This window comes from Narcine bancroftii, chromosome 5 (genome assembly GCF_036971445.1).
Source record: "Narcine bancroftii isolate sNarBan1 chromosome 5, sNarBan1.hap1, whole genome shotgun sequence".
Classification (NCBI taxonomy): domain Eukaryota; kingdom Metazoa; phylum Chordata; class Chondrichthyes; order Torpediniformes; family Narcinidae; genus Narcine; species Narcine bancroftii.
The window spans coordinates 236648596-236672419 of record NC_091473.1 but is presented as its reverse complement, the minus strand read 5'-3'; the positions used below and the strand labels follow the sequence as shown (position 1 = coordinate 236672419).

The window sequence follows — 23824 nt, the reverse complement described above, 5'->3', positions numbered from 1 at the left end:
AACGGAGGGGCTTAAGAGGGATACAGGTAGGCTGAGTGTATGGATGGGGACATGACAAACGGAGTGTTGTATGGAAGACTGTGAAAAGACAGAATTTTTCTAAATGGTGAACAATATGTTGAACTCTGGTGCAGGAGGATATGTGTAGTGGAATGGAGATATCGTGCTCCATTTGTATGGGATCCTGGTGGGGCCATTGTGCATGGGTCTGGTCACCCCAAGAATGGAGGCATAGACATGGAATGGAGGTTGTGTGGTGAGGGTTCTCTACATTGACTCCTGGGATAGTTGGCTTTTCTCTTGAGGCAAGACTAACCAAACTGAGTCTATAATATTTATAGATGAATATTATAGTTTACAGCAAACTCTTTTCAGACAATGACGTCTAAGGAACTAAACTAACATCTCACCAGCCAGTTCACCTAAAAATAAACACCATTTTTAATTCTTAAGAATTTTCATTGACCCTTGCTGCACTCATGGTCCTTCCTGACTGAAGCCCACTCTTCCCATTTCACACCATCAGCACAACACACCATGCTAAAACATGTAAAACTCATCACAAATATCAAAGAAATTGGATCAAAGGTAAATTGAGACCCGGCTGCCCTCTCAGAATTATTTAGAAGTGAGTAGGGCAATTCCCCTTGGTGTCCGAGCCAGTGCTTAAGCCTTATTCAATATCTTGCTGAGAGTCAATTGGATGCCATTAAAAGTGGGTGTATTTAAAAGAAAAACCATTTTGTTGGATGAGAAACTTGCCTGGAAAACCTAAGGTCACGAAAAATCAAAGTTGTTATTTGACAATACTTAACATACCTTGCCTGTCAGATAACAGATAAACACTTAATTTAGCAGATTTTTTTTCTCTGTAGAGAATCTACTCTTTTGTGAGTGTAATTGAGTTAGATTCTTTTGAAATAAACGTCACATTAAAATAGGATTACTCACATCCACAAAGCCCTTCTGAAGAGAATCATTCTGGTGAGCAAACACTGAATTAATTTTTCACCTGATACCGAGAAGCAGAAATGAAATTAAATGACATTCTTAGTGCAAAAGAGTCAGTAAGATTGGGGATACAAAAGAAAAATGGGAATTTATGCTTCCCAAGTTAAATTCTGTATAGAAAATAAGAGAGCAACAGAATAGAATTTAAGGCTTGAGGTAAAAAGGATTTATCATTTCATTAAATCAAATGCAAGCCTGAACGTTTGAAATGATGCTTGGAAACTAAAGTATCGTGGCGAAAACTGACTCATTCTAAAAGTTCAGAAGTTCGCAGAAAGATGTGGAGGTAAGCATTTGAAAACCACTGGATCTGAAATGAGTAATCCTCATTGAGAGGCAGTGAGAATCAAAGGTCTGTGATTTGCAGAAAAGGGAGAGAAATAATTGTATTACAAAACTCATAAAAATGTGTTTCCAATAATAAGAGAGATTGATGATAGAACTAACCCTATATTATGTTATAAATATTGAAAATATTTAAATTACAAGTTCATTGTGAAATAACAACCTTCAGAAATAAGTCTTTGGAGCTTATTCGAGCTGAAAAGTAAATATAAAGCATTTCACTCTTCTACAAACCATTCTGATTTCAGAAGCTCGCTCGGACAGCTCATCTAATCTTCTTTTTCTTAGTAATTCATTCTATTTTAGTTTTATAAGATATGCAGAGATGACCAAAAAAAAACACAATTCTTCATGAAGATGTAAATTTATCAAGCTTCAATAGATAGTAATCTAGTTTATTTTGTTACTATTTAGAATTGAAAAGAGAGAAAAATAATCAAGTTTATTTACAACACGGTCATTGAGACCCATGCCACCCAATTGTTCCCAATTAACCTGCAATCCCACACATGCTTGGAGAGTGGGAGGAAAACAGATCACCCGGGGAAAACCCACACAGGTTACGGGGAGAACTTACAAACCAACTCCTTACAGAAAGTGTCAGATTCAAACCCAGTTTCTTTTAATGAACACTGTGCTTGTTTACAAGTTTTATGAATTTTAAAATAATTGAGTTAAACAATTGGCTGTCAGATAAAGTGGAAAACCACTGGATCTGAAATGAGTAATCCTCATTGAGAGGCAGTGAGAATCAAAGGTCTGTGATTTGCAGAAAAGGGAGAGAAATAATTGTATTACAAAATTCCACAACTGTCGCGAAATGCAAATTGTAAAATGATTCATTAGTCATGGTTTGAAATGTTTAAGTTTAACTAGTGTGAAGTTTAAACCACAATTGACTTTTGTCAGGTTGATTTCTGAAGTATCAGGCATGTAGAACATTTTAGAGAAAGCTGATTTCTATTGCCTTTATAAATTAAGCAGAAGAGCAGGGCCATATGTAACATAAACTGAGCAACTGGAGCAGAAAACACCCCCAAAAAAGTCAGTAGGAGTGGTTTTCTCTTGAATTAGAATTTTTGTAAACAATGGTTTGATTCTGATTTAATCAAATTATTGAAAAGGTCAAGGGAAAATAAATGTTGGAAATCATTTTTTATAAATGGCATTTGTCATAAAATTCTTCAATGCGACTTTCAAGAACAGACACCCATAAAGTGTTTTCTTTTTCAATCTCAACAAGTGTAGTGAGCACTTGAATTTAATAAGCATGAGAGTATGTTGAATTTATTTCCAGTTTCGGATGTGTCTGGTGTGAATGCTGGAAGTTGGGCGATACTTTTATGTCAATGGGGTGTAAGACCACTGATTTGAGAAGCTTGAATAAGTTGACAACAAGTCGGCCACATTCTGATGAGTAAAAAAAATAACTGTTTTTGATAAGCAGTGCTCATTATTTAGTAAGTGCCTTTTACATTGGAATCCGTTACATCATTTATATATTTCTAGAACTAGAAGTATTAACGGTTGTGAAATATAGAAGTGATTGTCATCTGCAATAAATTGAGGGAGGGCTGGATTTTGATTTATTTTCGAAACTCAAACATGTCAAAGAATGAGAAAATTGCAGTCACCGTTAGATGAAACTGATTGATTTAATGCTGACCACCACATCAATTTTGAATTCACAATATTCCTACATGCATTGCGAATGTGAACCTCTTCATCAACCCCTCTTTGTGGGAAAAGGCAAAATGTTCCATGCTACTTTTTCAGAGTAGCATGCTGGAAAATATTTATCTTCCAAACAACATGAACAAAACTTTCTGTGAGCAGATAAATACTTTGCAATAAAACGACTGCAAATGAGAAGATACATGCTAATGAATGCAAAATGAAAGAAGTATTTTAAAATATGAATCATTTCAAAATATATCGTTTCCTATGTAACAAAAACATCTGTTCATACTGGTTTATTGGCTGTCAAACACTGAGATATCTGAGGTGGTGAATGGTGTTGTCTGAGGCTCTTTTAAACTCATAATAATATTTGAAAATAGGCACCTAATGTATCCCTTTGAGCTATACATTTTCAGGCTTTAACCAGTCAGTGGTTTAAAAAAAAAATCACAAATAAATATAATGAAATTTCACCAATTAAAAATAGTGAAATTTCACTGATTAAAAACAGAAAATTTCATTGATTTAATTGAGTATTTGTTCAGTGCAAAAAAAAGAACAACAAATCCTGGAAATGCTGAGTGTGTCAGACAGTATCTCTCAAAAAAGAAGGGCAGTCAATATTTCAAGTCAAAGACTTTAATCAGAACAAGGAAAGAAAGGATTAATTTTAAATACAGAGAGATTCGGGAATTACAGAGTGGTTAGAGAAATTGAGCATCTCTATCTGGGCGAAGTCAGGTTTACCCAGATGAAAGAACTTGGTGTTTGATAGACTCATGTTGGGGAGAAACAGGGGGAACATGCAAACGGACATGTAAAACTTTTAAGTCTGATCTATTGTTGAAATCAGAAGCCAAAAGGAGAATGTTGAAAATACTCAGCAGCGTTCAAAAGGAAATATTCAATAAGGGAGATAGGCGCAAATTGTGAAGTGCTGGGCCTAGGGAATGGAAGACTGGAAGGAGATGAACAGGGCAAAGGCAGGTGCTTTGTCCCTTATTTGTTTTCACTTTCCCTGTTCTGATTTGTCTTTGGTTGCTCACAGATGCCACCTGGTGGCAAAGAACATAAAAGGCAGGTGAAGAAATTTTAAATAAATAGCCTCAAATTACAGTCCACTGGAAGAACCAAATGGGTCAACCGGTATCAGTGGGAGAAAAAGAACAGCCAACATTTTCGGCTGAAAACCCTTTGATCTCAAAATCTGGGCCATTCTTTTTTTCACCCTGATGCTGCTTGATCTCCTGGATTCACCCGCAGATTGGTTTAGCTTCAGATTACAGTCTCCAGTGTGTCTCCATTCTCCGGCCTTGAATCACGGTAAGGCCTGGGATTCATCTGAGGTTCTCACACCAGGCCGACAATTGCAGACTTCTGACACACTGCACAAGCCTTCTTCTCTCACACAACACCAGCTCAAGTAATCTTCCTCAAATTTACTGAAACTTGAGAACCAATTAATCTTTTTGAGGTCAAATTTATTCAACAAAACACAATGCACAATAACATTTAATGGCGAAAATTGCACATAAAATGAATAGCAGAGGTATCACCTTAGCAAAGGTGATGAAATGGTGTAATTGTTAAAAAGCCTCTTTAATAGGCTTAGTGCTGAACACAACCAGCCATTTCAAAGCACATTCAAGCATTGTGCAATCTAGTTCTTATAAGAAGATGTTGTGATCCAATGTGCAATACACAAGACTAGCCCATGCCTTGGCATGGAGTTCAGTATTGATCACTGAGATTAAAAGGGACACATTGAAGCAGAGATTAATCTGCACTGGAGAGTTTAATTAACTAAAAAGAGACAAAAAAGTAATTGAGCAAGAGTCTATGCCCTGCCATCCCCTCTACCATTCACCCATCCCTATTACCCATCGACAGTAAAATGGGCCATTTTGGCCCGTCGAATCTGCTCCACTATTCCATCATGACTGATCCATTCTCCCACTCAGCCCCATTTCCCCGCCTTCTCCCCATAGCCTTTGACACTCTGACTATTCAGATACCCAATCAATCTCTACCTTAAATACATCCAGTGATCTGACCTCAGCAGCTGCCCGTGGTAGCAAATTCCAGAGGTTCACCACTCTCTGGTTAAAGGAATCCTCCGCATCCCCATTTTAAATGGACACCCTTCAATCCTGAAGCTGTTTTCTCTTGTCCTAGACTCCCCTACCTTGGGAAATAACTTTGCCACATCTACTCTGTCCAACATGCAAAATAATTCAGTGAGGACCCCCCCCCCCTCATTCTTCTGAACTCCAAGGAGTCCAGTCCAAGAGCCGTCAAATATTCCTCAAATGCTAATCCCGTCATTCCAGGAATCATTCTTGTGACTCTTCCCTGAACCCTCTTCAATCGCAACACATCCTTTCTTGAAAAAGGAGCCACAAACTGTGGGCTGTACTACAAGTGAGGTCACACCAGTGCCTTATAAAGCCTCAACATCCCTGCTCTTTTATCTTATTCCTTGAGATATAAATACCAACACTACATATGCTTTGGGCATCAATTGGTTTGCTAAAGTGCTGAGCCCAGCAAAAGCTCTTTCTTAAACTCTTCTTCCCATACTGTAATTTGCTCTCTTTCCTTGCAATTCAACTGGTCTGCTCTAAAGTGACTGATTGACTCATGACAAGACTTTCCCCCCCACCCCCTCCCGTTATCTGATAACATTTCCATCTTCTCTCCAGACCCACTATCCTCTCTGGAACCCATGAAACAAGATTTTCATCCTGACCCAATCTACCACACCAGTTTAATAGATGTGTCCCTCTGTTTTTCTTCTGATCAGCTCCCAGAACTTCCACTCATCCATTGTTACAATCAGATTCTTATTCCACATTATGATGCACCATCCCCTATCCAAACTTTGCCCCGATCCCTCACTCTGTAATCTTCTCCCCAGACTCCACACTTAATCTTGCACTTTTCCTGTCACCCTGCCAGTCCCATTGGCATTCTTTTTCACAATCAGCTCACCTTCTTCCAAGGGCTATCACCCCCAGCTAAGATCTCCCCATGTAACACAAAGCCCCTCCTCCTCAGTCTGCTTCCCAATCTTTGGATGCTCTTACCTTTATTTTGTGTTGTAACAGAAGAGTTTTAATGAAAGTAACAGATCATGAATCAAGTGAATCTTTACTAAACCTCCTCTATTGCAAAAATATCCTTCCTCAGGCAAGGCGATCAGACCTGTTTCAAATTTTCACTATTTAAGAAAAATTCTATGTTTCTAATTTTTTCTACTAAATTTATAAACCACAGTAAGTGAAGATGGCTAACAATGTTTACTACATGATTCCACTCAAGGATGTTCTACTCAGTCCCCTCTTTCTTCTTCCGGTTGTCCATCCCATAGGATGACGATGGTTCCTTTCAGTCATTTTTGGGGTTTGGTATGAGGATGCCCCACTCCTCAAAAAGGAACAGCGTGTGTGTGAATGGATTTAGGTGAGTAGGGGGTTTCACAGGTCCAGACCTACCCCCTCGACATCCCCTCCTGGATCCAGTGCTATGGCGAGGTCCAAGACGGCTGGAGGAAGCTCTGTTGCAGTGAATGGCCGGACCAAGCTTCAATGCAAGGAAGGTCATTTCCGCTTTTCATGGTGTGATAGTACAGATCTATCACCAATGTATATAGTGTATATAGTTACAGTATCTAGACTGTGCTTACAGCGATTGGGTGAAAGCTAAGCCACGCCTACTGTCTGGGCCTTAAAGGGTTGTGTCCCTAGCCAGGTCAGATCATTCCGGACTGGTCGGCCACCTGTGAAGAGCTCCTGTCTTTTGCTAATAAAAGCCTTGGTTTGGATCAACAAGTCTTTGGTTCTTTCGACGAGCTCTACACACGGCATTTGCTTGCTGGATGGCTGTTGACCCTGAGAGGGTTCACCTACCCTTTGACAGGTCTTGTTTTTCATCCTGTAGTGACAGCTTCTACACCATAGCCATCAGGTTTCTGAGTGAGGTCCATAACAGTGCCTGGTACTTATTGATCTTCTTTTTCATTGTAATCCTATACTCTGTAAATTGTGCTATTTACATCACTGTATGAAATGTTAGAGTTGACCTGTTTATTTGTTCACAGACTTATCCTGCTCACTACATGGGGTATTTAAAAAAAAATTTTTTAAAGTTTTAAAAAAAATTTAGACATGCAGCACGATAACAGGCCATTTCAGCCCATAAGCCCGTGCCGCCCAATTTACACCAATTAACCTACACCTCCGGTACATTTCAAAAAGTGGAAATAAACCAGAGCCCCCTGGGAAAACCCATGCAAACACGGGGAGAACTTACACACTCCCTACAGAGAGCGTGGGATTCAAAACTCCGGTCCCGATCGCTGGCGCTGTAAAAGTGTTGTGCTAACTGCTCATCCACTGTGATGCCCTTGTTGTTTTTACTTTACGCCCATTGATGTATCTTTGAATCACCTAGCATTGATCATCAACAAATTTGAATATTTTATACTTGATCCCTCGCCCAGGTCATGGATTTAGATGATCAACAACAGCAAATACTGTGACATCCCACAGCCTCAATACAACTATGTCCTGTTTACTCCTATCCTCTATTCTCTATCCATTAACCAATCTTCTAATCACACAAGTGTATTACCCCCGATTCCATGTTCTCTCATTTTGATTCAAATCTTTATGACACTTTATTGAAGGCCTTTTTTTGGGGAATTTTATATTTCATTTCACATGCGCATTAAAAAAAACTTGTACATCAATTTCTTATTCAAAAATAATGAAAAATTTAATACATAATGATTTTTAAAAAAAATCCCTCCTCCCATCATCTCCCCTCCCCCCAACAACCCAATAGAAAACCCAAGGGAAAGAAAACATCTGGATAGTATTTATAAAAACTTACTAAAACTATTAAATAAAATCTAACATATCTTAATTTTCTTGATTATACAAGTCAGAGGGTGCAGTTTTGGCGATTTCAAATTAATTCCTACAATTTGTAAGTATGATTCCTAAATTTTTTCAAAACTCTCCAATTTGTTATGTAAATTATATGTAATATTTTTCAAGTGGTGTCCAACTTCCTATTTCAGTTTGGCCATCTACCCATTCCCAAATACTCATCTGACTTCCAAGTAACTGCCACACATTTTCTAGCTACTGCTAGGGCTGTTTCAACATTTTATTTAATTTCAATTTCAATTCAGTGCCAAAAATATTTCCAAGCTAAAAAAATTTGGATCTTGAGGAAACGATTGAAGACCTTCTGAAATTCAAATGTAACTCATCAGTTAGAGGCAAACACATGTGAAAAACGGCAGGGAAAATAATTTTCTTCTTAATTGGAGTGAAATTGAGTGTTTGAGGAATTTTACGCTGAGTAGTTATTTACGCCATAAACTATAACATGGGTTAATATCTGACATTTATATTAAAAAAAACATTATTTTCATCATGAACAACTGACTGTAACTGAAGCTATCTGAAAACCTACTACTTTCAGAAATTAGACTTTCATTCTGACTACAGTAGTCTACTAAGTGTCTGTTTCTTAGTAATGCCAGTCTGGGGCCCCTGTCATCCTATTTGAATACAAATCGTTCACATGGGAAATTACTTCAGTCTATCATTTTTTAAAATTCAATTACCATCTAAATCTTTCAGGGCATCCTAGAAAGGCAACTCTGAGGGCTTTAGTGGGGGAAAAATGGTTCGTCGTAATGACATGAAAAGCACATTAACTGGTTTATAAAAAGGAAGCAAACAATCATAGAGCAATAACCCATTACTTCGCTGAAAGCATTAAACTGTTTATCTTCAAACCTCATCTGGTGTATTAAGATCTCATCTGCTAATTAATCTTTTGGCGTGATTATATATATTTTGCAGCTCTGTAACAAAAAGTGGTGATGTCTGGTCTCAGTTAAATGATGTGGTCCTATCAGAAAGGTGGTTGGAATTTCAATTGGCCTTTCTGTTACCAAGACCTCAAGCTGAAGCGAGCAGAAGTAATCACTGCTCCCAAATGAACTTTTAGCCAATGTCTGCACATCAGTCAGGAGCTAGTCAGATCGTTGCATATGAATTAGTCACTGCAGTTAGTTGGAGCTGAGTGGTTGAGCAAAGCAGCTTGAACACAAATTAACGCAACTTTTACAGTTTACAGCTTTATTAAGAGTTCAGAGAAATGAAGTGAGAATATGGACTGACTGCAGCTCGATTTCAGTTCTAACTCCGGAACTCTGACAGTGGTAAATGTTCAAAGTAAGAGTAAATTATTTTGATTTTTTGTGTTATTACCAAAAGCTGAGTGTCCTTTCCCTGTTTTGGAAATCTAATTTTATGTGGAAATGCTCTGTGATAAAGGGTATGATGATTGACAGGACAAAGAGAGTAATTGCATTCATTAAAAAAAAATTGGAAGAATGTGCATGTTTTGGTCAAAGGGCTTTTTCCATCGAATCCACGCTGCTGAAGACCCAACTGCGCTGGGTAGGTCGCGTCTCCAGAATGGAGGACCATCGCCTTCCCAAGATCGTGTTCTATGGCGAGCTCTCCACTGGCCACTGTGACAGAGGTGCACCAAAGAAGAGGTACAAGGACTGCCTAAAGAAATCTCTTGGTGCCTGCCACATTGACCACCGCCAGTGGGCTGATCTCGCCTCCAACCGTGCATCTTGGCGCCTCACAGTTTGGCGGGCAGCAACCTCCTTTGAAGAAGACCGCAGAGCCCACCTCACTGACAAAAGGCAAAGGAGGAAAAACCCAACACCCAACCCCAACCCACCAATTTTCCCCTGCAACCGCTGCAACCGTGTCTGCCTGTCCCGCATCGGACTTGTCAGCTACCAACGAGCCTGCAGCTGACATGGACATTACCCCTCCATAAATCTTCGTCTGCGAAGCCAAGCCAAAGAAGAAGAATGCTCCAATAGAAAATCAGAATCTTCCTGCAAATCTGAAGTGGTAACTTTGGAAATGGGCTCAATTCCATTATCAACATGTCTTCTTATTCCAGCTCCTGTTCATTAGTATTGAAAGTGATGTGAAACATAAATTAAGCTGAAGAGAAATGTGGAAAATTCAACAAGTGAAGTATGATTGGACCATCTTGCAATAATTGGCCAATTAAGTGAAAGTCTATGACTGGGGGTGGGGGTTCTGAATAATAAATTGGATTCAAAGGGGAAGATTTTTGTCTTTGCAACATTGGAAATAAACTGGTGAAGTAATTGGCAATGGAAATGAAAATTAATCTCAAGATTTCTTGAACCCGGTGAAGCAGACTGTAATGACCAACTGCACTGTACTGATTTTTTGCAGACTAGAATATATTTCTCCTGAAACATTGTGCATGTTACAGCTGGTCAAAATTACCTTTAAGGCCTATCATCAGGGCATGTATAAAGTTATTTCTAACGTTACGAGCCAAGAGAACCCCAAAATCCAGCAGCAATAGATATTCACCAAGGCAAATGGTTACTTAAGCAAAAGTTGCTTTTAATTATCTTTAAACGTGAAAACAGAATCACACTTACTAATTACAAATTTCTCAATGGCTCAGTGTGTAGGCGAACTATATATAGTTGGGTGAGGAGCAAGGTGGTATCACATGCCCATTTTGGTCACTTTAGTTAGGCTCATCTCAACCAGAACAATGGATTCACTTCTTGGTGAAATGGGGGTGCAGCAGTTAGTGCCATTGCTGTCGCACATCTCCAAGGACTGAGGGTGCACCCCAACCTAGGGGGGTGCAATCATTGTAGAGCTTGAACATGTCCCCCATGTCTGTGTGCGGTTCCCCAGTTATTCAGATGTTTTTCCATAACCCTGAGAGGTTAGATGGCAATTGTAAATTGTTCCAGAGTGTTGGGAAGTGGAAAAACGATCAAAAAATCAATGTTTTGATTTTTTTTAAAACTAGACCACAGAAACAGGCCTTTCTAGCCTAAGATATTGTTCCCCACCCCCACCAAATACCTCAGTTAACCTACAAACCCTCATAGGTTTAAGGGCGGGAGGAAACCGGACCACCCAGAAGATGCCCAAGCAGAAGAATAGACAGCGCCAGATTCGAACCCAGGACACAGGCGTTATAATAGCATTGTGCTAACCTCAATGCTAACTGTACTGCCCAACTGCACTCAATTCTCTAAATTTAGCCCTATCAGTTCTATAAAACTTCACCATGGGCATGTGAGAGAGAATAAAGTGATGGCTTCAGGGGAAAAAGGAGAGGATTGCTCCATTTGGGAGCTTGCATGGACTTGATGGGCTGAATGCCAAGTCAAGTCAAATTTATTATTATCTGATTGCACAAGTACAACCCGACGAAACAGCATTCTCTGGTCCTTGGTGCAAAACATGCAGAAACACAACTGGACATAGCACATATACAGACTGCAATACATATTCATCTGTGTTGTAATTAAGTATCTTCTGCCTCCTGACAACTATCTCATGAGGACTGTTGGAAAGTCTGCACATGTGGATGTTGGTAGAGGGCAATGTTGGATTAACCTGTGTAAACCAAGCTGGGGCCACCTTTGAAGCTTGATACATGAAGACTGACCATTTGGGTGCATTGTGAGGCTTTGAGCATCAAGTGTAAGACTCGAAGTTTTGAAGGAAGAATAAAAGAAAATATGAACACAAGAACACAAGCATGGAGGAGTGAGAGTTGGCTGTATGACCCCTCCATCCTCCAATCATGATTGATCTACCCTAGCCATCAATTCACAATTTTTCAAAAAAAAATACCCTAATTCAATAGCCTCCACAGTCTAGGAGAGTGGAGAATTCCAGTGACGCATCGCCCTCTGTGAGAAGAAATTCGTACGCGTTTCAGTTTTAAATGACTGCTTAGTGTCTTGCTAATATGTCAGAGACTGTCACTAGTAGAAACATTTTGACATCTATCCTGTTACGTTCCTTTGGAATCTAAATGACAAATGATTCAGATCAAACATTATTAGCCCTTCCTGTTAGGATGACATCTCATTCCAGGAATTGCTTCTGCCCGTCCTCCAATGTTAGCACGTTATTTTCTTAAAAGGAGAACAAAACCATACACCATATGGTGGCTTCACCTTCTAAACACTTTTCAGTTGTAATGTTACATTTCTACTTTTAAACTTTACTGCCTAGGAATACAGCTTTTGTCTTTTTAATTACTTACAGTTACCTGCACACTAAACATTTCTATTTCATGCATTCAACCGCCTCGACCCATCTGTATTCCACTCATTTCCAATATCTCTCCATTTACAAATGTCTGCATTTTGATTCCTTCTATTGACTTCTCACTCTCCTACCTTAAACTCCATTTACTATTTTTTTTTGGCCTTTTCAATAAAGAAATATGAAGGTTTCCTGAAATGTAATCTGCCAGAGACCAGATAAACAGCAGTTACGTAAAATAATTTCTCAAAATTTTTCCAAGAAATAAAAAGTCAACAATCTTACCTTTCAACAAAGCTAATGCTAAATTCCTGCATTGATGCAAACCTTGAACGTGCACAAACTATTCTAGTTAATCGTTATTTTAAAGTAAAAATCGCATTACAATTGGTGGGTATGGACAGAAGTGGAGTTAAAACCAATTGAGGTTGAGATATTAAGGTTACTCTTTAAAGCACAGATCTATGATTTCCTTTTCAAAAAAGATGTAATATGAGGTTAATTTGCCATCCAATCAAGATTCCTCTAGAATAACATTTCCTTTTCTGTACAGATTACACTTAAAGATGCTCCATGGATAGATGAACTCTTGAACTTTTGAGCATCTGTCTGTCTCAGTGAAACAAACTGATTGGCAAACAGTCATTTCAGCTCTAACCTGTGCTGTTCACTGTAAGGTTCCCACACATTAACACCATCATCCAAGAACCATTCTTAATCAGCACAGAAAGTGGTAGAAACCTGTGCAGAGGCCACAAACAATTCTTTCCGTGATTGAACATTTTCCCACGATGAAAGGTGAAACCAGAAGATTGCATGCTCTCTGCAATCAGCAATCACCAAGTTAGCAGTTGTTGAACTGCATTTATTAAAGTACGTCTATTCTGCATGCACAGAACACCATAGCATTTCTCTGTTACATACATTTCAGACATTATGATTGCTGCAACAAGAAACACCAAATAATACTGGAGAAAACATGTCATCACTAATTAAACATAAACATTTCAGAATTACCATCTATATGCATGTAATAGTCAAATTTTGTGGACCCATTTTTAGGGGGTTAACTATTAAATGCACACTGCTTTTAATGACGGTAATATCTACATCATTCAAGGCGCCGAGGAGATTGGGTAGCCGGGGACTATGGGGTAAGGTCAGACAGCAGATGGAGATTAAAGGATCTGGGGGAAAAAAAACACTGTTTCTATCTCCATAGACTTTGCCTGATTATCAGAATTTTTCCAGCTTTCTGAACTATTTCAGATTTCCAGCATCCATAATACAGTATCTTGCTCACAGTCTTGGACCATGCTTGATTTAAAAGAGGGAGAAATAATAAATGGGATTTTTGGTTGTTGTTTTTTGGCTCAGCTCTTTACAATTTATAGCCATGGCTTAGATGAAAAGGTAGAGGGTAATGCATTCAAATTTGCTGTTTCTAACAAGCTTGCAGGGAAAGCAAGGCTTGAGGAAAATTGCAGGTTGGTCACAAAGAGATATGAACAGGTTAAATGAGAAGAGAAAATTTGTCAGATGAGCAAAATGTGGGAAAGTTTGAAATTGTCCATTTGGTGGGAAGGATATTGTTTAAATGGAGAGGTTAGGAATGCTGAGCTGGACAAGAATCTTGGTATCGTTGTACAGAGAAAATCAATGTGCAGATACAAGTAATTAGGAAGCAAAAGGGGTGAAATATAAAAGTGAACTCGTCTTACTGCAGCTGAACAGGATGTTGATCAGACTGCATCTGAAGTGGTTTTGGTCTCCATATTTAGCCTGAGCTATACTCACTTTGGAAGTTATTCAAAAAAAGATTCATTTGGTTCTTTCCTGTATTAAGCCATTAAGGAGACTGACTTTGAGGCATACAATACAATAGGCAGAAGTCTGCAGGGGTTCTTTACAAACCTGTTGGGATTCTTTGAGGTAATAAAAGGAAGGACAGACAAAGGAAAGCCGGTGGATGCTGTTCTCTTGATTTTCAGAAGTCCTTCAAAAGGGTACCACACATGAGGCTGCAAAGCAAGATAAGAATCCATGGCATTTTACAGGACTAGCATGGATGGCAGATTGGCTGGCAGGAGGCAGAAAATGGGGATAGGAGGAACCATTGTTGGTGGGCTGCCAGTGACCAATGGTGTTCCACAGGGGTCAGTGCTACCTTTCATGTTACGTGCCAACGATTTGAATGGCAGGATTGATGGCTTTGAGGCCATGTTTGCAGACAGGAAGAGGGCCAGGTTGTGTTGATAGAGCACCGAGTCTGCAGAAGGACTTGGACAGGTTAGGAGGTTGGGCAAGGAAATGGCAGATGGAACACAATGTAGAAAAGTGTGTGATCATGCACTTTGATGGAAGGAATAAAGGTGTTCACAATTTGGCTGTGGGTCAAGACTGCAATCATTCAACTAAGTTGACACTTGAAGTTAATGACTTTAGAACTAATGGATAAATGTTCAAATGAACTAAAAATTTGGACTAATGGCAGGAATTGTGTCTGTCACTTCTAGAATGGTCAATATAGGAATCAATTTATATCCGGAGGAAATAGAAGTAGAAGACTGAATCATTTTATGCTGTAATGGAATTAACTAAATTCATTCACACTACTTGAGGTGTGGTTAAATAAATTTCTCTTCAACCATGTTTTGTGACTTTTGTAGAAAATCTAGATTTCACCACATGGTCAGGATGTGAGGAATAATTCATACAAAATAATTGAGAGATCTCAATGTTTCCCCAATGTGTGAAGCAGGCCCTGTAACACTGGCATTTCCAAAGCCCAGGGAACAGATTGCTCTATTATTCTATTTAGTACATCAGATGAACAGTTTTGGAAGACTTTGGAACTGGGAAGATGAAAGCCAGTGAAATTCCCAACTACCAGCCATTTTAATTCCCCTCAGTATTCCTACACAGACATGTCTGCCCTCATCCTCATCCATTGCCAGGGTGAGGCCAAAAGTAAACTTGAGGAACACCACATCCTATGCTCCTGGACAGCCTGAAGCTCAATGTCATGAACATGGATTGTTCTTATTTTAGTAATTTTAGTAATCCCCTATGTGGTTCGTATTTCCATTTATTATTTTTCCATTTATTATTTATCTACTCCCATTCTTATTTTCTGTCAAACCTTCAACCACCCCTGAAGTGGTCTCTCCCTCTGCTTGCCTCTCCACTTTCCCACCTTCTGTTGAATACCTCCCTTCCCCTCCCTTATATATCGATATCATCCCTTCCCCGATAACGGGATCCAACTCAAAACAGTGACTGGATTTCTCCCTGTGGGTGTTGCCTGACTCAGAGTTCCTCTAGATCACACATGTCAAACTCAGGCCCGCGGGCCAAATTTGGCCCATGGTATAATTATATTTGGCCCGCAAGATCATATCAAATATGTATTAGAGCTGGCCCGCTGGCCGCCACGCCAGTATAGCGCATGCACAGCTAATACTACAAATCCCAGAATGCTTTGCAAATACGTTGGCGCTGGCCCATCAGCCCGCTAATCGCCCCCACCTCCTCTCTTTACTTTCATTAGCGTCTGCGACCTGTCGCCTAACTCACATGTAATAAACCCCTTACGAAAAATGGCCAAACCAAAGACAGAAAACAGGACCTTTCAAGACAGGTGGGAGGCAAACTCTGACCCCAGAGTTTGATGAACTTGCATCTAAGAAGAGATGCCCAGTATCTGGTTTAGACCCAGGTGCATCAGAGTAAATCACAGTGTAGCAAGCTAAGCTTGGATTAATATTTTCTTTGGTTAACTTTGGATGGTTCATAGTTGAAAGATTGGATTTTCATTGAAGCAAGTTGTTATTTTTTGATTTGTTGGCTTGTGAAATAAAAAATTTAAAAGGAGCTCAAAGGCTATAGAGAAATATTATTTATTGAATATTTTATTTCTCATTTGTTAATGCTTCTTCTGGAAAGTGTTTAACCAAAACTATTATTAAACATTTATTTTAATAAGAAAAAGTTTAACATTACATACGTTGAAAGAAGAGAAAACATGCAGATGTTGTTGAAAAATTTCAATAAATATTTAGTTTGGCCCACGACTTAGTCCAAGTTTTTAATTTTGGCCCTCTGTGAATTTGAGTTTGACACCCCTGCTCTAGATGCTCATTTTTGGCTCAAGATTCTTCAGTCCTTCTTTTTTTCTCTATTGACATTTAAGCTTTAACAAAACAAAGAGTGACCGATTCTTTTTTTAAAATTTTGCCCTTTTTAAATTAAAACATTGTTTCAAATGATTCAAAATGCCTTTAAAAAATCTGGCTCAAAGATGGATTGTAGTTTTGCACTGCACACAACTACAAGTCTGATTAAGTTGAACCGTCACTTTGTTCCCTTCAGATTCTGCAGTAACACAATAATGTACCCTTACTTCCACCATGAACAGTTATAAAGCAACTTTCTGTTTGATTTAACATTGTTGGAGCTTTGTTTAAGCTGATAACATGCCTCCTTTGTAACTTAAAATAAACAACTTCCCTTGCTTAAAATAGCAGATGAATTGAGGAGCTTTCTTCGCTACAGTGGACATCGCTGTAATTGTTATGAATAAGGTGTGCACTACACTGAAGCTGAGTTATAGTAATGTGATCGATCAATACTTGGAGGGAGCCACACAATTGTTAGTCGAGCTTTTAGGATGTTGATGGTAGGATGATGATGTTAAATTTACAATGTCGCTTATAATCAGCAAGCACTTGTTTGTGACAGACTTGTGATTGGAAAGGAGATTATATGGAGGCTACCTTGATCAGAAGGTGAATGAAGATGAAACAGGCCAATTGTATGACACTAAGGCTATGGACAGAATGGCCTCCAAAAACTTACTGACCTCTATCACTGAGGTCTTAGTGGGAATGTCTGGATCAGCCAATTACTCTGGGGGAGCTGACAGGCTCCATCTGTTCCTTTGGTCTAGTAAGACTCATGGAAGTGATGGTCTACCAGCTGAGTTGTTCACGGCTCTATGAGAACGGGTGAGCCCGGACCTGCTGGAAGAATACAACAAAAGCTCCTGGCAAGAAGCATGTCATACTCCTTGAAAAAGGGCATCATCACCCTCAACGTCAAACAAAAGGATATCAGGAATTAGAAACCCATTTCATTGCTAAATGTTGATGATAAAATCCTGTCCAATGCCATCGCCAATGGAGTCAAGTCTGCCTTAGGGCAGGTGATCCACCCAGATAAGACCAGCATGGTTTTTGGCAGGATGATCTTTGACAGTCTCGCGCTGCTCGGGGATACCATCGCTGACATGCAGGTCGGGTGGGGTGGATACCTGGTCAGCTTAGACCAGGAGAAGGCTTTCAACTGGATATCGAACACAATGTGCTCTTCAAAATGGGGAGGGAATCCGGAATTATATTGAACTGCTCTACACAGACACCTATAGTGTAGTCCATTTTAATGGGTAGGAAACAGCTTCCCCATAAAGTCTGGTGTTAGGTAAAGCTGCCCAATATTTCCAGTCTTATTCGTGTGCTCCATAGAACCCTTTGCAAAATCCATCAGGTAGGATAAGGGCATAAAAGGAATGACATTGGCAGGCAGCGGAACCACTCAAGTTAAGGCCTCCCTGTATATGGACAACATCATTGTTTTCTGTTTGGATACATGATGGGTCTAAAGACTGACCAGCATATGTGGGCACTTTGAGTCCACATCACTATCATGTTGGGAAGAGCATCAAGTTTGGAGGGTTCACAGAGAGATGAATCTGAACACAAGTATTAAAATAATACGTAACTTTTATTAACACATAGGAAACAAACAGGGAGAATGTTAAACCCTACTCGATCATTATTTCACTTTCATGACGAATTATACATTCACCTCAAACTTCAGTTGGACTCCAACAACACTAAACATATACTCGACATGCTCACACACTTGAGAACACAGATTACAAACAGGGACTCTTACACACATCCAGTTCCCTGTACCAACAGTTGTGTGGCTCCCTCCAAGTATTGATCGATCACATTACTATAACTCAGCTTCAGTGTAGTGCACACCTTATTCATAACAATTACAGCGATGTCCACTGTAGCGACCTGGCATAGACCAATGTTTGGGGCTTGGACCACGAGTCAGAGAGAGAGAAATGTGCTATGCATTGTTGTTTTAAACAGTTATAATCTGTGCTTCTAGCCAATAAAGACCCTTGATAATTTAAATTAGCCAACGCCAGAAGGTGTGCACTAATGGGTGGCCGAAGTCCAATCTTGATTGACAGGTGATGTGACTTCCGAATAAGTTTCAGATGGGGAGGACACGTGACCACCTGAAATGCACACATTCAAGACAGGCAAGGAGGCCATGTTTCCTCAACACACAATAATCATTCCAGGGTAAACTAGAAGAAGAGCGAGGCAATGATCTTCGGTAACTGGCCCGACCAGTCAACCATCCGCTTCTGGTGATCTGGCTTGGAGTGGAAATGTCAAGGTACCACAGTGTGGGTAATGGTGTATTGAGAGAACAATGTAAAATGCACATTGATGAGAATGTGTCAATATGAACATAAAACGTCTTGAATGGTTTTCTTGTTTTGTAAATAATTTATTGTGAATAAAGTATATTTTTTGGGAAAAAAAATCCTTTCATAACACAATTCTTCAAAAATAAAATGCATGTTATATTCCTGGTTCAGCCATTTAATCTGTTTCATTAAACAAATTCAGTAATGTTAAACCTCAAGATCATGAGGGAAGGGAAGGCAGCACCAAACCACCTGACCAGAACAGCAGAGGACTGGATAACATGGGCTTCAACTGCTTAGTTCTCCAGTCAAGCAAATAAGAGCTAATTGGAAGATAGGTTCAAACGATCTTGTTTTAACTCAGATGTTGATCCTCTATGCAATAAATCATTGAAGCCTTGTTGATTCATATGTTTTGGGAAAATTTTAGAAAAATTGTGGGAAGATATTTTTCAGACTTTATCAAAGATTCTAAAGATCAATTAGAACCATGCCTTCTCATTGCTTTGCTTGTTTTTTCTCGACAAGAGGATATACTTTTGACTTCAACCCATGAGAAAGTTTTGGCTTTTACCTTGTAGATAGCTAGACAAGCAATTTTAATGAAATGGAAGGATGACTATCCACCTACTCATGCCCAGTTGTTACATGATGATAAACTTGGAGAAAATTAGATATAACATTAAAGATAGAAAGTTTAAATTTGACAAGACATAAGCACCTTTTCCACTGGAATCCCAGTTAATTGGCTGTGCAGTGTCCCGCGATAGGAAGCCCCTTATGCCATTTTCACTAGGCCACCCTGAACTGGGATACAACTCATCCCCGGGGTAAGTCGGAGTGTTCTACCTTCAACTGGAAGCAGGTGACTTTCTGCTGTCCCTTTTCCACTGGTTTTATCAGCATGCCGACATCAGCTGATGCTGGGGATATGAGTAGGCATTGAAATGACATGGCTTTTGAACAGTTTTCTTTTCCCTTGGTCCTTGTCCCAGTTAATTCCAGGGACAAGGTTCTAGTAGAAGAGGAGCAATAGATTACTATTATAATTGGAAGATTTTAGAAGTCTGGATGCTCTGGTGACTCTCTGTCTGGTGTCTGAAGGTCACTATTCAATCCATATCTTTACAATTTTACAAGTTAACCCTGTTTAGAGGGAGGGGTTAGATTAGTCAGAGGATATTAGTTTTCTTTTTTCTTTTTTTTTAATAGATTAATTAGCTAAACTTGGGTTAATTATGGTTTATCATGGATCATATCATTAATTAAGATAGAATGCACCTTTTGTCTTTATAAAGGGTAATATAAACAGCTAAGATAATTTAATCTTACCTATTTTCTATCCAGAAATATATTGGGATATTTTATGAGAAAGGGATAAATTGTAAATGACCATATTGATAGAATTTGATGTCTTAAAGAAATAAGTTAAATAAACAATTATGGATAAGATTTTGTTTTACATTATATGTTTGATTTGTGACATCTATATGATATGACCTGTTATATTAGATGATTTTGTATGTTAAACTCAATAAAAATATTTTAAAAAGACAGGAAAATAGGCTCATTGTTTTGAGTTTCTGAAGGCTGTTGGTGATGGAAAGAAAATACTTTTTAAAAAATTTAGAGATACAGCACGGCAACAGGCCCTTCTGCCCATGAGGCCGTGCTGCCCAATTACAACAATTAAGCTACAATCCCTCATACGTTTTTGGAGAGTGGGATGGAAGTCTCGGGAAGGTCAAACTACAGAAGTGGAATTGGGTACTGTAGGACAGGAAGTGTCTAGTCTTTGCTTCTGAGTATTTATCCTAGTGGATTCAATTGTACTTTGATTTAAATTGTACTTTAATTTTGCATTCAGGTTTCTACACTGGAGAACTATACCATTGCAATTTGCATATTTGGCTAAAGTCTGCTTCATATTGTCAGTTGAATTACTTAAAAATTCACCTAAATCATGATGGCATCTGTTACTATTCAGGATTACAATTGTCTTACAAAAGCCAAACACTAACTTTACATTAGAGAGGAATGGGTGGTTGTGATTTGAATTCCTTCCCCATTGACTCATGGTTTGACACATTTCTCAAATACTATGTCATATGTTATCCAAATAGTTACTGTTCAAGTGCATCTAAACTGAACATTTTAACTGGTTATTTATGGTAGAAAAGGTATTATCTTTATTGATTTTAATGTAACAGTCTTTGGCTTTGCATTTTGAAATTCCTCTTTTCCTTTCTCGGTTGAATTGAGACATATGTGTTAATTGAATCCCAACTGATGGCTTTTATTTCAACAACATTTACCCTGCAATAATGAAAATGGCAAATCAAGGCATGACTGATTTTCTGTTTATTTTTACAAGAGCTGCTGCCAGAGTAGGACCGACCCTGCCACAATGCACAACTTAAATCACTCACAACAAAACAATATTGTTGGAACCCTGCATCCCATTTCTCTACTCCTCTGAAAATACACTGATCCTGTTAAATTTACTGTTCTCATTTTATTCAGACACCCGGCCAAGCAAGGGGTTGCACATGCTTGAGGTCTCTCCAAGTAACCTCCCTTGAAATGCAAATGTTCACAAATTGCTGATTGGAAGCTGAATAAGAAAGGTGGGGGGGGGGGGGGGTGGAGTGCGGCGGTGTGTGCAGGAGGAGGGGTTGATCTTTAAGCCTTTGCAAATGAAGTCAAAGGAGAGGAAACAGAACCATCTGTTCTCAAACTTGAAAGGTGGTCAGCAGCAGGGCCACGGGGGCCATGTTCCAGTTCCTTTGGAACAGGCTGACCATGGTCACAACATGTAACAAAGAGTGCAAAATAAAATAAAATTGTCAAAACAGTGAGAACAACTTGTACTTCTGTGAAAGCTTTAATCGAGCAAAGTGGATCAAGGATTTTTTAAACAAGAGTTTGGCATTAAGTCACATGAGGAGATATTAACAGAGGTAACCAAAAGTTTGAGCAAAGAGTGGCTTAAAGAAGGAAAGAGGGTTGGAGAGCAGGGCAGGTGCAGGGGAAATCTGCTGGTGACTGGTGCAAGGCAGCTAATGTGAGAATGATTATGAATGGTTCATTGGCAGGTGCAGGGCAAATCTGCTGGTGACTGATGCAAGGCAGCTAATGCGAAAATGATTATGGATGGTTCATTAAAGTAATGAAAGCATAGAACATTACAGCACAGTACAGATCCTTCAACCCAACAATGTAAAGCCTTATCTACATCATATCCATAACCCTCTATTATTCTTGCATCCATGCACTTGGCCAAGAGTGTTTTAAATGTCCCTATTGCACCAGCCCCCACCATGACTCCTGGTAAGGCATTCCAGGCACCCACTACTTTCTGTGTAAAAGACTTACCCCTGACGTCTTCCTTAACTTGTCATGGTGTGAGAAGTATGTTAGATGATTTGCATAATGTAATTGAGACTAGGATACTCTGACACATTTATTAAGGGATAAATTTCAGGGTTAACTCTACTGACTCTTAGTGTTACAAGATCTTCCATTTAATTTTAGGATGGCAGGATCAAAAACCCAGCATTTCAGATTTCAGATTCAGATTTCAGATTTCAGATTTCAGATTTCAGATTCAGATTTCAGATTTCAGATTTCAGATTTCAGATTCAGATTTCAGATTTCAGATTCAGATTTCAGATTTCAGATTTCAGATTCAGATTTCAGATTTCAGATTCAGATTCAGATTCAGATTTCAGATTTATTGCCAGAAGTACATCCATGGCATCACCACATTGAACCCTGAGATTCTTTTTCCTGTGTGCCTGGCAGAATTACCACTTATTGGTAGTGCAAAAAAAACTATACACAGCATAAACATGTAAACAAACTAAGAAATGTAAACAGATAATGAATGTAAACAAATGAAGTCCACAAGTAAGAGTCCTTAAATGAGTCTCTGATTGAGTTTGTCATTGAGGAGTCTGATGGTGGAGAGGTAGCAGCTATTCCTAAACTGGTGGTGCAAGTCTTGCAGCACCTATGTCTCTTTCCTGATGGCAGCAATTGGAACAGAGCATGTGCTGGAATGTGTGGGTCTTTGACAATTGTTGCTCCTCTCTGATGTCAGCGTTCCCTGTAGATGTAATTATAGTGGGAGGGATTTTGCCTGTAATGTTCTAGGCTGTGTCCATTACCTTTTGGAGGGCATTACGCTCAGGGGTATTGGTGTACCCATACCAGATTCTGACGCAATCAGTCAGCACACTTTCCACCACTCCTCTGTAGAAATTTGCCAGGGTTTCTGGTGTCATACCAAACCTCCGCAAACTCCTGAGGAAGTAGAGGCCCTGACGTGCTTTCTTCACAATGTCATTGGTGTGTTGGGTCCAGGAAAGGTCTTCCGAGATATTATCTCCTAAGAACTTAAATTTGCTCATCCTCTCCACCTCTGATCCCCCATTGATCACTGGATTGTATACCTCTGCCTTTCCTTTCCTGAAGTCAACAATTAGCTCCTTAGTTTTGGTGACAGTGAGTGCAAAGCTGTTGTTGGTGCACCATTCAGCCATGCTTTCGATCTCCATCCTGGATACTGACTCATCCCCTTCCTTTGTGGTATCATCGGCACATCTGTAGATAGTGTTATTGTCATACAAGAATAGCCTATTCTGCTCCTATGCTTTATGGCCTAAGAAATCTAAACTGGCCTGACTTCCAGACTCAAGTCGAAGGCAGTTAAACTCAACCACATTGCTATGAAATTGAAGTTTCATATTGTTGGGCACCACCAGTTGCCCCAATAATTACAAAGACAAAGACTGAGGAGAACGATAGGCTTTATAGTACATAAGACTTGAGCTGGCCCGGATCCAAGCTAGGGAAGTGCAGGGAAGGGAAAAGTGGCTCGACCGTTATGGCCCAGGCCACAGGGGAGGAGTCCAAGGGAGAGTGTCATCAGGGGGCAGGCCAGCCCGTGCCTTTAGGGGCCAATTACTATATACAATCCAAACCATTACGTATATACTCCTCCCTTAAAGCATATTTGTGAGTGAATTTCGGCAACAATCTGGTTACTGTATTTGCCCTGTAATATTAGATTTATTTGGATGTGATTTGAACTCTAACTCTT

At 39.3% G+C, this 23824-nt stretch overlaps 1 protein-coding gene across 1 annotated transcript in view; it reads left to right on the top strand.

Moving 5' to 3' along the window:
- The window catches only part of inavab (innate immunity activator b), a 243332-nt gene that overhangs the window by 120045 nt on the left and 99463 nt on the right, over positions 1–23824 (top strand). The gene's annotated exons all lie outside the window — the stretch shown is intronic.